Source organism: Cavia porcellus, unplaced genomic scaffold, assembly GCF_034190915.1.
Source record: "Cavia porcellus strain 051 isolate PalLab524CR breed Dunkin Hartley unplaced genomic scaffold, mCavPor4.1 scaffold_16, whole genome shotgun sequence".
Lineage (NCBI taxonomy): Eukaryota > Metazoa > Chordata > Mammalia > Rodentia > Caviidae > Cavia > Cavia porcellus.
In genome coordinates, this window is record NW_026947499.1 from 15,029,778 (window position 1) to 15,047,070 (window position 17,293).

At 36.0% G+C, this 17,293-nt stretch overlaps 1 protein-coding gene across 1 annotated transcript in view; it reads right to left on the bottom strand.

The window, feature by feature from the left end:
* Taok3 (TAO kinase 3) overlaps positions 1 to 11,980 on the bottom strand; it is a 171,112-nt gene extending 159,132 nt beyond the window's left edge. The window contains exon 1 of the mRNA XM_013141872.3: positions 11,810 to 11,980. The gene's annotated coding sequence lies outside the window, so the exon portion shown is untranslated. The remainder of the gene's footprint in view (positions 1 to 11,809) is intronic.
* Positions 11,981 to 17,293: the final 5,313 nt, after the last annotated feature.

The window sequence follows — 17,293 nt, forward strand, 5'->3', positions numbered from 1 at the left end:
AACTGGAATACCACATTCTAACACATCTACCCCATCTTTCTTGGTTCACGAGGGAGAAGCAGTGTTCACATCAACAATACTGATTCATTTTATGACAGCGATAGAAATGCCAGCTAAGAAATATGGTATTGGCATTAACACTTTAAAATAGCATGAAAGGTACATGGCAGTTAGAACTTTTTAATCTTTGAATCTTTTTACCATTTTCACAACCCTCTGTCATAATTCATATTTGAAACTAGTGTAAAAAATTTTCCCGAAAGGTAGTTTCCTCTGAACTGCAAAATAAATAATCAATGAATATAAACACTATTAATACTGTTAATAATATTATGGCTTTCAAAATAATAGTACTTTACTTTCTCATACTTAAGATTGTTTCTCTTGCTTTTCATGTCTGGAGCCCTCCTGTTACATTTACACTTCATTTTTTTTGTCCTTGGTTAAATCACTCAGCATATGTCTTCATTCATCTTATTCTCCTAATCCCCATCCACCCTTTCACCTTGTCAAGGATAATTACAGTGTTAAGATGTTTTTCCAAAGTGTTAGGCAGTTAAGGATCTCTAACAAATTTTGTAAGCTTAGTATATTCAATCACCTAGTCATTAAATGTTTAAAAAAACTAATTTTACTGAGCTATATCTACTTTTCAGTAGCAGCTTCTACTAAATATGAGAATGAAAATATCCATAGTTCAGGATAAGATCAGAACAGAAACTTAAAAACTAAAACAATAGGTTAAAAAAGGACACTGATCTATAGCCCTTGGACAATGAGCACAAGTTGGGTGTAGTAATATACACTTGTAATCCAGCAACCTGGGAGGTTGAGGAAGGAGGATAGCAAGATGAAGGCCAGGCAACTTAGTGTGACCTGACACAAAATAAAATTTAAAAAGAGGTAGAGATGTAGCTCAGTAGTAGAGTACATGACTAGTAGCCACAGGACCCTGGGTTCAACAGCAGTACTGGCAAAGGGGGGGGGGGCAAGAAATACACATTGACTGTAGCAATTAGTTACTTTGCACAAACCCAACATTTCTCTAGTTCTGGATGTAAAACTGTGACAATAATAACAAAAAATTCAAAATAAGCACTGTAAGAAGAAAGGGACTAAAACATAAGACCTCAAACTTTGAAGCTGCTAGAAGAATATACTGCTGGAAGAGGAAACACTTCAAGACACAAGCCCAGGCAAAGACTTCCTGAATAGGACTCCAACAGCTCAGGAAAGAATAGTAAAAGTGGACAAATAGGATTGCACCAAATTGAAAACCTTTTGCAAAGCAAAGGAAGAATCAGCACAGTAAAGAAAGCCTACAGAATGGGGAAACAACTTTGCTAGAGGATTGATATCCAGAATACATAAAAAAACTCAAGAAACACCAAAAGAACAAATGATACTATACTTCTTAAAAGAAGTATAAATAGCCGATAATTAGCTATTAGGGAAACACAAATCAAAACTACACTGAGATTCCATTTCATTCCAGTCAGAATGGCCATCATCAAGAACATAAAAATAATAAATGCCGGAAAGGATGTTGGGGAAAGGAACCCTTCTACACCACTGGTGGGAATGTGAGTGAGTACAGCCTCTATGGAAATCAGTATGGAGGTTCCTCCATAAAGTAAAAATAGAATTACCATATGACCCAGCTATACCACACCTTGCCACATACAGTACTGGAGAAGTTAACGTCGGTGTACCATAGAGACCTGCAAACACATGTTTATTATGCCTGTCACGCCACAATTCACAATACTAAAAATATGGCAGCAGGCTAGAAGCCCACGAACAGATGAATGGATAAAGCAAATGTGGAACATATATATAATAAGAAACAACAAAATCATGTCATTTGAAGGCAAATGGATGGATCTGGAGAACATCATTGAAGAGAAATAAGCCAGGCTCAGAAAAACAAGTCCCACATGATTTATATGTGGAACCTGGAGGGGGAGTGATATGAAAATAGAAGGAAGACCATTAGAGAAGAGGAAGATCAGAAAGAGAGGGAGAGAGGGAAAAGAAAAGATGGCAGGATGAATATGAACAAAGTATGTTATGTGCATGTACAAAAATGTCACAATGAAGCCTGGCATCCTGTATAATTAATGTGCATTAAGTGTAGTGGGAGCTGGATGGGAGTGGATGAAGGCCAAGGAATAAGTATGCATCAGAGATGAGTTTCAAGAGATGAGTATGCTTTCTTTCTAGCCCTTGCTGCTTGACGGACCTGTGAGACCTCAGTGCTTGTGTTTCTGGTGAATGCAGAAAGGAGGAGACACAACGTCAAGCAACAAAGTATAATGATGGAGTGCACCCACCCTAACAAAAGAGAGAGAGAGAGAAAAAAAAAAGACTACTCAGAGAATCAAGTTCTTGGGGCCCATCTGCTGTAGAATCTTCTTGTGACTGGACAGAAAACTAGAGTTGTACTGCAGATAGGGAGGATGACTAAGAAGTTATTCAGAACACTTGTGAGAATAAATACCAAGAAGGAAATGCTTCCAGCTTAAATATCCATATGGTGCAATTTTAAAGTGAGGTGGAAGAAGTATATTTTCGAGATAGATGACTATCTGTTACTCGGTGTCCAAGTAAGAAGAAAAGGTGGCCTGCAAAACAATATATGTGATATAAGTATCTTAATTACTATTAAGGAGTACTTTATCTAATGTAAGTCTGGAAAGTTGTATGTCCAAATATATCTGAGAATATAATATATATTTTGTTTTCTAATTACTCATGTATTTTCTATTGATTAAGGCAAAAAGACTATATTGCTTATATACTTATTAAAAAGTATGTAAGAAGAACTGCTTGGGTCAGGGATTTCCCACTTTTTCACTGGAAAGAGGAAAAAGTTAAAGGAAATGAAGGAAACCTTAGCTGCTGTATCTACGCGTTTACCAAGTCTCATTACTGGGAAACCTCAAGTTTAGAACTGATAAGGAACTGTTTGTTAGAATATCTGAAAACAGGGAATTTAAATTTCAAAATGAAAAGTAGTTCACCACTACTTTTAACTATTAATTGTAAAGATTAAAATGTTATCATGGTATCTGCTATACTATGGAACAGATTACTGACAGATTAATATCCTACAGGAAATACAAAATATTATTTTGGGGCATCTTTTAGGAAGAATAAAGTATCTGCATAAAAATTTTAAGCTGAAGATTATGAACTAACTTTTAAACAAAATAATGTATTTTATTTTCCATTATTATTAGTGTTCAAAATACACAGTATGAGTAATTACAAGAAATGGGGACTTAACAGGCCTAACTAATACTCTATATAATTACATCATGTAGCTATGCTATTAGAAAGTGAATGCATTTGAAAGCAAGGATATGTTCAATACACAGCTAAAAGAACAAACCATGTATTTAGGATGGCATGACAGACTTTACTAAGGTAATTCCAGGTATTTTCTGATTCTGATTTGTCTATCTGTAGTACTGCTAAGTAATATTATACATTCTAAATTGAAGCCATTTTTATACGCTTCCTCAACTTCTCTGCATTCTACCTCAAAATTTCTCTAATACTCTGTTCCCATCACTCAGTCTTTGCAGGTTAACCTCCTCAATCTAGCAATAACAGCAAGCCTCTTAATCATTTATCTGATGACCATCACATTTCCTTTAGTCCTTCTTTTTTGCCCCCCTTAAATCTTTAGTTGCCTTCTCTTTATAATCCTCATCGGCCGGCCGGCAGAATGCTGAAGGGATTGTTTACTGAGGGAAGAAGGGAGGACCTCTCTGACAGCAAGATGCTTTGGGGCGAATAAGCTCACTAGCTCCAACCTGCTCATCTCCAGAGCCAGCAGGAGTCTTCTCAGGCCATACCTTCCACAACTGCCGGGCAGCCTCTCCTTGCAAGGCCCTTGCTTCCTCATTTCTGTGGCGCTGTCCTGCCATGAGTTCCTTCCCAAGCACCCCTGCTGGCTTGCCCTCTCTCACTTCTTCACATGCACACATCTGTGCTGGGCCTCTTCTCCGCACTTCCTCTTGTTCATCTCTGATACGCTCCAGTGCCTGCACTCCCTCTCCCAAGCTGTTAATGCCTGCGATAAATCTCTCAAGCTGCTTTTCTATTAAAGCCGTCCTAGTTCCAGAACCTCACTACTAGTCCAAGTTCTCATTTCCAACGTCTTTTTTCCTTTAAGTCATGTACAAACCATGGACAGAGTAGTATTTCAAAGGCTCTGATTGCATAGTTCTCTTCTATTCAAATACCTTAAATGGCTCCCCACTATCTACTGTTCAAAGTGCAAACGTCTTGGTATGTGATTCAAAGGCCTTTGATTTGCCACTGTCCCTAAGTATCTAACACTTTGTTCATGATGTCTGAACTAGGCTAAAAATACACTGATTATGTCTCACCACACAGACTGAAAAGTTAGTCAGTATTCAAGACTTAGTTCAAATTCTGTCTCCAAAGTTCATCATCCCATGTTGCAGAAAATCTCTTTCTCCTTCTTGTATAGAAAGTACTAGAGAATTTGTTATGGAATTGATGCCTGTATATACTACTTTCACTTACTTTTTAATTTTTGGTTTTTTTTTTTTGAGACAGGGTCTCACTATGCAGCCAAGGTTGGCCCTGAACTTGCTGTGTGGCCCAGACTGGCCTTGATCTTATGGTTTTCCTGCCTCAGTAGCCTCCGGAGTGCTGGGAATACAGGCACGAGCCATACACCCAGGTATGCCTTGCTTTCACTAGCCCAAGGTTGGCCTGGAACTTGCAGTGATCCTCCTGCCTTAGCCATCGCAGTGCTGGGATTACAGGTGTGCACCAACACACCTGGCTGGATATTTCTTAATATCATTAATTGAAGATGACTAGCAGTACGAATCTTCATTATTGGTTCTCCATGGCCCCTTTCTTTTCTTTCTTCTTTTATCACAGCCCCTTTCAAGGTAGCAGGCAATGTTAAATTCACATTATTCATTTGGAACTCAAGATTACTTGCCTAGACTCTGAGCTTAAGTTTGCCTTTGTTTTATTTCTGAAGAAAAGATCTGGGAAACACACTAGCTAACTAAACAATATCTTATGTATATATTTTATGTATATGTGTGTATAGGAAGTGATGACGAAATGACTCAAAAAATCATTCAAAAGTGTTTTCAACTGAATTATTTTACAAAAGTAACTGTGAGTAATTTCACTCCAAAACAGGTGCCTAAGGGAATTGAAGACATGTCTATACAAAAACTTGTCATGTGTATCCACAACAGTATTATTCATAATCACCAAAAGGGAGAAACAACTCAAATGTCCATAAGCTGGAGAATAAACAAAAAGTAGTATACTTACACAGGGAATACTACTTAGCTACAAAAAGAAATGAAGTACTGACACATACTACAACATGGTGGAATCCTGAAAATAATATGCTAAATGGAGACGTCAGACATCAAAAGCTCCACATTGTTTCATTCCACTGATTCAAAATGCTCAGAACAGGAAAATCCACAGAGATAGTAAATGACTAGTTGCAAGGGGCTAGAGTAACTGGGAGTGCCTGTAAATAAGTATGGAGCTACTTTTAGGAGCAATGGAAATGTTGCAAAATTAGGATCATGGTCATGATTGCTACAACATTATGCATACACTAAAAACCTGAACTACATACTTTAAAGTAGTGGATTTTATTTCAAATTTCAACATAAAATAGTCTTATCTATAAAGTGAGAACAGTTACATCCCACAAAGTCACTGTGGAATATAGAATAATGTGCAATGATTATTTCAGCGGAGAAAACTACTTATGTTTTGTACACTTAAAGTGATTTTTTTAAAATCCTAAAGCCAAGCGTGGTGGCGTATGCCTGTAACTCCAGAACTTGGCAGGCTAAGGCCGGATGATTGCCACAAATGACAGCAGCCTGGGCTACAAAGTGAGTTCAAGGCCAGCCTGCACGGTGTAGTGAAACCTTGCCTCAAAAAGACAAAAAAAAAAAAAATAAAAAAAATCTTAAACTGCATTGACTAATTCATAATTTCATGAGTACTCCATAACTTTTTATCATTGTGTGTTATCTAATCAACTTTTCTTGTCGTATGTGAATAGGATCTTGGACTTAACCTTAGCACTCACAGAGCAGAACTTCCCAGGGTTACTGAATTCTAATGTTCACTACGAGAGGTAGAACAGCATGACAGGCACAGAGCTGAGTTTAGGTCTAGGTTCTGCTACTGACCTTGGGCAAACACTTAACTCTGAACATCAGGGAAGAGCCACATAAAGGGCACATAAAAGCCACAGTGGTTGAAATACTCACAAAGAATATACTGTAATACATGGCACTCCATAGCAAGCATTCCATAATCAGCAATTATTATTACTGTCTTTGCGGTAATGAGCTTAAATGTCTAGTCCTAGTTTACTGGCTGAGGAATACTCAGGAATAAACAATAGGTGGTTTGTATTATTAGGATAAAGAATTAGAATACAAAAAAATTCAGTGACTTTTCTACATATTTTCCTAGCACTGTATAGATCCTTACAGCACTGCTTTAGCCAAGTAACTAAGGTTCTACTCAGAACTAGCACCAACCTTGACATAAGTAGAAGCTAAGTATTTACTGACTAAATGAACGAAGAATATGGCATAATTGGCTGCATCTATACTTAACCATCAATAGAGACCTAAAGCATTAGGCAAATATTCTAAAACTGTAAATAGATATTCTAAAACTCCCCTTTAATATTACTAGAATTACTGACTTTGACTTCAGGTAAACATGATGCAACAGAGCTACTTTCTTTTCCTTCAAATTGAAGTTAGGTATCACAGCAATAGGAACTGTGAAGGATTTAACTGTAATGACAGGATCCTTGTATGCAAAATGTTTGATGAAGACAGACAAGAATGATATACAACATTACAGATATTTTTGTTTGCTGTTTTGCTAAATTAAAAATCATATGGTGGTACATTCCTATAATCCCATCCACTTGGGAGAATGATGCAAGAGGAGCCAGAGTTTGAGGCCAGCCTGGTAAATTAGTGAGATCCTGCTTTTGAAAAGCTGGGATGTAGCTCAGTGGTGGAGCCCTTCCTAGCATGCCCTTGGCCCTGGGTTCCATTACCAGGATTAGGGTGGGGAAAAGTCACCTGGAAGTTTGAAGAAAAAGGAAAAATTTCACACACAGGTAAACTTGATCCAGCACTTTGAAGGAAAGGTAAGACTTGGGTCAGCAGAGAGAAGCTCTGGAAGGGGGCTTTTTGGCTAAAAATAGTAAGTTCCAAAGGCACAGACTGGATTGAGTATGGTGTTTCACAGACAAACTTCAAAAGAACTGAAAGGGGCCCAAGAGCACAGGAAATGAAACTGGATAAATGGAGGGCAGATTAGAAAGGGTGTTGAAAGTCAGGAAGAAGTAATGTAGTAGAAAACAGAACTACTGATGCTCTCTGCCACAAGGAGTGACATGCTAGAAGGAGCATATATGGCAATCCAGGAAGGAGGCCAGAGGGGCACAGAGAGATGTACAATGTACTCTGGCAGCAATGTTGAGAATGTAAAATTAGGGATTACCAGAAACAAGCAAGAGACATAGACTGGTTTAAGAGTGGCTATGAGGCAAAGGATTTAATACTACAGATCAACACCTAGATATTTTAAATTCTAAAAACATGTTCACAAATGCTAAGTATTTTTCAAACATAGTGTTGAAATTTGTTTTTTCAGTTTACTGCAGGTGCTCCCCAAATTTCACAAGTGCTTTGTGAACATCTCCCCTAAAAACAGCTTATGTAAGAATTAGCTGTAACGTTTTCAGTTCAAGAACAAAATTAACTGATCCAATATAGGAAGGAAATCTCGAGAAGTGGGAGCAGAGAGACATTTTTTTATACTCAAATATACGTTGTCTGTTGGCTGGTTCTACAAAGAAAACAACAAAGCACAACAAACAAACAAAAAACAAAAAAGACAAAAAACCCTTGTGTTTTAGGCAATCTAAAATCTTAAATCACAGTCCTAACTCCTTGCTAGCAGTCCACTCCTGAAAACACGCTCTTATTGAGAAAACAAATTTTAGAAATCAACACTGTGCCATGCTGCTTTCCTGAATTGTTCTGACAAATTGGGAGGAAATTCTCTGAAGTGAAACAAAGAAAAAAATGTTACCAAAGCTAAATTTATCCAACTGTATAATCAATTTGACTAATACTTATTAAATTTAGTCAGCTCCAACACCCTATTTCCTCTGATCCCCTTAGAGTGCTTAGCATATGATATGGTATGAGGAACTTGGGCATGGTAGCCCATGCCTGTAATCCCCAAACTGGAAGGCTGAAACACAAGGTTCACAAGTTCAACCTCAGCCTGGGCACTTTAGAAACTCAGTGAGACCCTGTCTCAAAATAGAAATAAAAAAAAAAAAAGTGTCTGCAGATGTTGTTCAATGTGAAGGCTCAAGGTTTCAATCCCCAGTACCACCAAAAAAACAAAAACAAAACAAAACACAGCATAATAAATAAGGTCAACAGATTTCATTCATGTGCTCATGTTTTTTTAAAAAAAAATTCTGTTATAAAACGGATTCTATTATCTGTACATGGTTTCATGTTTTATTATATCTCTTCCTGTGACCATTTTTTTGACGGCGCTCTTAATGAAAATTAGTCTAGCTCAAAATAGCAAAAATGAGCGTAATTATTAGCCTCCAAGCTCATCTTTTACAATCTGTGGCCAACCTTTTGATTTTCATCCATTATCTCACTTAATCCTCACAACAATAATATAAGGTAAGGATTATAATTAATTCCTATTTCACAGTTGAAGAAACTAGTTTCAGGGAGACTAAAGAGATTTGTGCAAGGCTGTAAAACTAGTACATGGCAGACATGTTCATCTGGCATCCTCGTATAATATCATTAGATTCAACTGCCACCCCCAAATATTTGTGACCAAAACCAAAAGTAAATATAAGGAAGCTGCACATGTCACTCACTGTGCAAGAGAGGAACATCAGTTCTAAGAACTGGTCAGTGCCACAAATGACACATTCCTTGACTCCTTGCACTGAAAACATTGTATTCTGTTCCTAAAGCACAGGAAGACACAGCTATGAATTGGACTTTTATTATCTTTTCTTTCAGGATGACATAACAATACTGTCTGAAGGCAGTGACAGGGTCTCAGCATCTTTATGAATTTGGTCACAGGAAAACAAACAAACAAACAAAACCAAAGTGCTACTATTTAGATGGGCCAGTTTAAGGCTTCACTAGGCTGACTGGTGACAATGAAATGTTTTAAAAAGTATTTTCTTAGACTATTCAGTGACCTGAACAACTTGTGTAATTTCTAGCAGTGAAATTAATCTTTCAATGATACTTCTTAGTACAAAACATATATTCATAAGACACTTCTAAAAATAAACCTCCACTGTAATTCCCTCCTTATGTATCTGGGCACAGATGTCATATTTCTTCCACAAAGGCTTCCTTTTATGTTGCAACAGAATCTCAATTTGTGAGCTGAACCAGAACAATCTATAAGTATACACTTGTTCACAATAGATGATCTTTTAAAATTATTTTAATAGGTTACTACACAGCCTAAATTTGATGGGACAGCATCCATATATCTGCATTCTGTAATACGTTTTAACCTGGAAATACTATGTCATAGGTTTAAATTCTGCCTCCCTTTCCTTCTTTTTTCTTGCTAATGCATGGCTTTCCACAAAAAGGTCAGTGTGATCTTTGCAGACTAGAGATAAGGAATATGATCCCAGAAACCAGAAAATAGAAGGTTTGGCACAAGTCTGGTCATTTGGGAGGGTAAAATTTGTCATCTGTGTATGAAACCAGCTAACTGTTAGAACTGGTTAAAAAACATGCACGAATTAATAGGATGTAGTTATCAACTTCCACTTTTCCCTTTGACTAGGGGTGTTTCGGCAAGCAGCCATATAATCTGCAATAATCTGTCACTGTGAAGCCCCTCCCACTTCCTCTGTCCTACCCCATTCAAACCATGACTGCATACTTGTGGGCAGCCAGTATAACATTCAGAGCATCACAAAAATCCTCTTTATTTACAAAAGTTGAAATTCACACAATTTGTACATTTAAATCTTTAATATTTATGAATCTTAAGGACAAAAGCACAAACTACAAGGCATCACATTTCCAAGATTATTTGAAAGTTTAAATTTCTCTTTCTTATGTAGTGGATACAATCCTCCCCTGCAATAAATAATAGCCACAGAAATGTTTCTTAAATGAAAAATGCATCCTATATGTAAGAACTAATTTGTACAAAAAACATGTTTTGAATATCAGGTTCTATATTAGCCTATATATTTCATTTCAGTCATGTTCTATCAGCCTAAGGAACTTGGTTTAAAAAAAAACTATTAAAGTAGCTTTTCCAATTAATAAAATGTTTTGCACTAGCTATAATGTATAAACTATGGGACATCAAATTTAAAAGTATCTACCTGCCTATTAGCTCAAGTCTCATTTTATGAACTGAGCAGTCTCGTAAGTTATCTTATTTGTCTTATTTTCATAGTTTAATAAGTAACCAATCCCATGTACTCAAAAAAATTACAAAACACAGTAAATGTGACCAGATAGTCTGATCTTTCTGTTTCTAAATTATATTCAAGATATTTTTCTGCTTTCTATCCTGTTTTCTTTCTGTGTGTGGGAAGAAGTGTCATAGTTTTAAAGCACTGCAGGATGAATAGTGTGCCGTTTTGGACAGCTTAACTTTGGGATATTGTTTTATAGTAATAATATCATCCATTACCATAGGCTACAGCATCTAATAAAGATGATCTTTAGTATATTTAAGTTTTATATTGTTGTTAAGAGACTCTACTGCAAAGATTGGATATTTTATTGGCAGTTGAACATTTACTTTACTTATCCAGAATAAAGGAAAATAAACAAGCCTAAGCTTTGAAAAATCAACCCTAATACTTATTTGTAGAATATCAAACTACAAATTAAAATAAATAGAGCATATGAATCCAACAACTTTTGAGGTTGAATACTCTCAGCTAGACTTTGAGCAAAAGCATAAACATTCACACAAAATTCAACAAAGTTTAAATTACTCCCATTCATTAGCAATGTTTAGATATAAACTGTATTTATAATAAAATATGAAGCCATATTTATAATAAAATAAATGCTGAGTAAGCTTACTCGCGGTAGATCACCTCAAACACATGTCCTATATTTCCATTCAAATATGTTAAAGACTTTAAAAATTTTTTATTTAGTGACAGCAATCAATAAATTTGCTCCAGAGATGGCTTTCTTTAAAAAGCTGTCTCTTACTCACAGGAAAGATAAAACTGAACTCAAGTTGTAAGAACACCACCCAGCTTATCAAGTACTTTCATCCCAAGAAAGGAAGTTATTGCAGACACTTAGTTTTATAAGTGAGGCTTGAGCGGAGTACTTCCTGGTCAGACAGTTAACGTCAACAGCATGTTAAACAGCTTTACATTTCGACATTTTGGAAAGGATTTTCTATGAAATTTTCCAAGGTTTCCCTCCAGTCCTTACAAAAGAGGAAAACTTGCTCAAGCTAAACAAATATTACATAAAAATCTATGATCGTCTTTCAGTAATTGCCGTGACGGTAGCCTGTAAATATTAGAACAAAGTATCATTACTAGTAGTGCTATCAGCTTAAGTTTTAATCATTTTACATTTATGCACCCTCTACATTCCTCCCCACATGCTAGAGTAAGTTTCACAAGCACTAGAAGACAAAGCACTAAAAGGAAAATAATTGAAAAACAACTCACCAATTCCTTGACAATGAAGAAAAGGCAAATATCCATTCACATTTTAATTTTCAAATCTAAAGCTTATTTTCTTTTAAGCTTACACTCATATATATATGCATATGCACATAATTTATATTTGTTTTCAGGAACCTTGTATGATCTTAATAAGGAACTGCAGATAAAAAGAGTGATCTGGGTGCCGCACATTACTATCAGTACTGCAGGCTGAAGTATTTCCTGTTACAACTCCCATTGGTTCTCACACGTGCAAGTGCTTCTGGGTGGTGCCAACCTACCATTCTTTTTGTAAGTGATTCACGAGAGGAGGATTAAGCCCGTCACAACCAATGTTAGGAACATTTAGGATAGAACTACTTTGGGCTAATGCTGGGAACCTCCCAAACCAGGGTAATTATGAAGTGATGATTACCTAATTTGAAAGGGCTAGGGAAAATTTATTTCAACAGGCTTTCATGATTTTCCTGAGATGCACTATTATTAAGAATGTGACTTCACTCAACAAATACTTATTAATTGCTTTCTCAATGCAAAGCGCTGTTACAGACACTAGAATGTAATACTGAACAAAACAAAGTCCTGGTGTCATTCATATGCTATCCAGTGGACTTTTGAGGATTTTATATATAATGAGAAAACTCACATAGAGGCAGAGAATAAAAAATTTGCGTGGAAATCTGCAAAGTCAATTGTAATCAGTGCTCACTACTAAAAAGCTCTGTAATTAAGGTCACTAAACCTCAAAGAGCTTTTCCAAAATCTAGTGCACAAAAATAAGGATTTTTATGTTTTTAGTGTTTCAAAAGCACATTTGGAGGCAATGGCATTCACTTCAGCAGTAAAAAGGAAAGCTTCTCACCATGAGTCACCAGTGACTAAGTCCTTTTAATTCAGGCTTAAAACACATTTCAAACCCAATTACTTGTACTTGTTGAAAACTGATAACAACCCCAAATTAACATCAGAAGCTTGATTTGGTCAATTTTCAGGGTCCATATTAGCATTTAAGAAAAACTAAATAATTGTTTTTAAGGGGATAGTTCTATACTGAATTTTACTATGATTTTGGTTTTAGTCTCTAATGTCTAAGGCAATGTTAGCAAGCTTCTGTTAAACTATTACAATGAACAGTCTTCGAACGTTTTAGACTGAGACACAAACATGTTGGATGTATAGTATAGTGGTAGGAAATGGCTTTTATCTGTATTCAACAAAACAAAAATATGGTAAATTTAAGACGGCTCAAACAAAAATTTAAAAACCAAAGTGCAGACTCTACTCTTCTAAGCTAAACTACACTGCCTTAAGTTATACTTCCTTATGTTTAAAATAACAATATCATTTTGGGCACCAAATAAAAGGAATTACTATTTTGTGAGTTGAGGCTATAACAAACAGTGAAACTAAAATCTTCTTGGGGTAATGAGGTAGCTCAGTCCCAGACTGCTTGCCTAGCATGTGAGATCAGAGTCTACATTTATATGGCTGCAAAAACAACAAACCAACCACTTCTGTCTTCATGGACCTTCACTTCTAGTATAGGTATTTAAGACAAATAAAGGACAAAATATTTGGGATGCCAGAAGATGGCATATACTACAGAGAATTAATTCAATATAAAATGTGGAGACAACAAAAAGTTTATTTGTGCACAGTTGTAAATTGCTTCTATCACAAGGTAAGGCATTTTGTTTTCTCAAGACCAAAGTATTAAGCTTTCCCAGACTAATTCAAGTGAACAATCACATTCTGTTGCAAATAACAGAGAATCTTATTTCATTTGTTGCTAATACCTGGAAAAGAGAATACAAAGTTTCAAAGGCCAATCTAATAAAAAAAAAAAAAGCCTAAGAAAATAAAATAACATATCTCAAATATAAAGCATCAAAGTGCACTTTAGGGATGATTATGAATGCTAAAAATGAACATATGAGTTTCCATATAGTTACTACTACTGGCTACAAATTTACTGTACGGGTCAGAAGTGAATTCTTCCCTTAAGAATTAAGCCTGCTATCTTTGCTGACAGCAAAACTTAAATTTTATACAAATATCTTTTGATATTGCCTTGAACCTAAAATAAATATTTAAACTGAATACAATTCAACAATTAAGATATTAGTTACAAGTTACTTAGTTACATGTGTAAGATGTGGTACTTTTAAAATCAAGGACAGGAACTTCAACAACTATTTCTAAGATGACAATATGTAATTAACTAGTGATTTCCTACTGTTTATTTTTTCTGAAATTCTGTATAACTTGTACCCTTTTTCTGTTTTTTTTTCTTTTTTCTCCTTAAATAAAATTTTTTAAAAAATCAAGGACAGGGACATCTAGAAGGATAAGACAAAAACAAATCCTAAAATGTATTATAAGAGATTATACAGTTGGGAAAAGTACAAATCAGAGGGCTACAGGTATAGTTCAGTGGCAGTGTGCTTGCCTACCATGGACAAGGTCCTGGGTTTGATCTCCAGTATTGCAAGAGAAGAAAAAAGAAAACTGCAAATCATGTATTAGGTAAGTCAAAGGAGACAGCCACGAGATGATCAGAGAAAGTCTCATAAAGATAGCATTAGAAGCAATTCTGGAAAATGAGGTAAAGAAGACATCTAGGCAAAAGAAAAAGGCAATAACAGAATCAGAGATGTTTAGGAAGAATAAGAAGGAAGCTAAAGAAGGGGACTGCGAGATGGAGACACAGTCCTTCCTGATCATCTTTATATCCTCCCTGAACAATGAAGGATGGAAAATGTACAGTGCTGAAAAACCAGATCTTGGGCTGGTATGTAGTTAGCGGTAGAGCACTTGCCTAAGATGCACTAGCGCCTGGGTTCCATCACCGGTACCACCAATCTAACACCCAGATCTAGGTCATGGTGGTCAGTTTACCACTGCCATTTCTATGTGACTCTGGAAAGTCTTTTACCCTCTCTGATTCTCAAAAAACCTATGTGTCTAACACTTACATTTTTGAATCATGAGCCATGGGCTTCAGCATATGATTAGATACTGAGAGTAGAGCAAAAACAGCAATAAAAGATTGTTTCCAGTGATTAAAATAAGTAGCTACCATTTATCAAGCAATTACTGTGTGCTTGTCATTGTGCCTGGCATTTAATATAAATCATTTCATGCTTTCCAAGAATCCTAAGAGGTATGTATTCTTATTTTATAGATGACTGAATTGAGAGGTTTAAGCCTTAAGTAACTTACTCAGGGTCAGGCAGCTGACAGAGTAATAAAGACTAAAAAAGGATGCAGAGGTCTTCCTGAGTCTAAGGCTCTTTTTCCTTTCACCAAATCATGCTGTTTTTATTTAGCAGATGAATTAACATTTATTCTGGCATTGCAAAGGAAACTCTTAACATATCTCTGGTTATAATTACATGTCTTCAATAGGGATGAGAAATGTGTACATAGAAATATAGTCTATTAATTGGCTAATCATTAATACATTTACTCATTCAATTCACATTTATGGAGCATCCTTCATACATTGTGCTTGGTATAGTAACTGACACAGGGAATGCAAAGGGTGGTAAGATCCATGTCTGTTAGCATATTCACGTGCCAGTAAATGACAAACATGTATATGTGCTAAGTGAGCACAACTAAATGACACAACTGTGAGCATGCTGGCATTCGATGGACAGTGAAGAGAACTTTGAACAAGCAGCAACGAAGGCATCAAGTTTTGTTAAGCCTGTGATACTGTATATTTATTAAATCATGGTTTAGATCACCTAAAAACCTTATTTATGTGTTTCTAAAAAAATCTGTGTATTTATGTACAAATTCTTCAAAAAAAAAAAAAAAGGGCTAAATTCACAGCAGAATGTAATGGTTGATTGATTCTGTCAACTTGAGAAGTCCTTAACTGAAACAGTTCAGCAATTCCACACCCTAGGGTGTAGAGGACCCACCCTGGGGTAGTTTTTCTACATCCTAGGGTGGCTCATTGGTCTAATGGTATAAAGGAAAAAAAGAGAAAGGACAGACTGGCTTTTGCTCTTTAGAGGGGTTTGTCTTCACCTTCAGTTTGGACATCATCTCTTGGCTTCCAGCACAGACTCTTCTGCTTTGGATTCTTCCAGCATAGACCCATAGGCCCCCTGATAGGGACCTGCATGGACATCCAGTAACTCCAGACCTTGGACTGAAACCTTCGGGCTCCAGTGTGCAGACATCTTCCCCTCGCCTCCTCATCTAGCTCTAGGGCTGACTATTGTAAGCTGATCTTGTAATTTCTTATACATTTGTGTATCTTATATTATATCTGTTTCTCTAGTAAAACACCAACTGACATGCTGGCCATGAACTACCATTCGGTTTAGTAAAGCTTCAGGCAAGACCAATTAGGTTATTAGTTTAAGAAAGCATCCATTTGATTAGTGCTAACTACTGTAATGGGCAAATAAGATGTATTTGAATTGTCCTAATCCTTCACTGGTATGGACATAAGCCAGTGTCAGACAGAAAATAAGAAAATAATATATACACAGGTAGATCAAACTGGGACTACCTGTGTATATATTATTTTCTTATTTTCTGTCCGACACTGGCTTATGTAAGTCTAAAAGGAAATAAAAGGTTCTTGCAATGTCCTTCAAAAAGGGTGTAAGAAAGTATAACTGGGGTTTTCTAAGTTCTTGGATAACTGATCTCAATATTAAAATAAAACCTATAATGGGGGACTGATTTACTACCCTTCATTTCAGAGGCCAGAGGGTATATCAAAGGACCCAAAATGTGTGACTCCAACATGTTAATTCCCATTATGATAAGCTAATGCTACATGGACCACATTTTTTTTCTTAATGGAAGTAGGTTTTGCTATAACATTTATTCCAAAGTCTCTTTTCTTTTTGAATTTTATTGAGACAGGGTCTTGCTATGTAATTCAGGTTGCCCTCAAACTCAGAGATGCTCCTGCCTCAGCCTCAGATGTGCCCTATCACACTTGGCTCTCTCTTTCTCTCTCTCTCTCTCTCTCTCTGTGTCTCTCTTGATGAAATATGTGTTATTTGTGAGACAATGGTTAGGAGACTGATCTGCAGCACTAAAAGAGGAAATTAGCCCCTAAATCATTCTGCTACCAAGAAATTAGCCCTTTAACCTATACAAACTCATCAAGAAAAAAAGCATTTGGGTAATAATGCTTTGTAGATACCTGAAACAATAAAATATATCAGTTCTTTCTAGCTATTATACAATTTTAAAATAATCTTGTTTTTTAAAATTAAAAAAAAAACTTTTTAAAATTTGGTGCCTGTAGCTTAGAATTGAGTTAGACCACATTTTGGGCCATAATTTCACTATAACTAATCTATAATTATAGTTGTTTCTTATAGTAAACTCAGTCTAAGAAGAGTAAACTCACAAATAGTAATGCAGTCTATTAAATTGTGTTCAGGCTAACTAAAAACAAATTAAATTCCCTACACTGAAATGTAATTTTGTATGTCACGACTCAAAAAA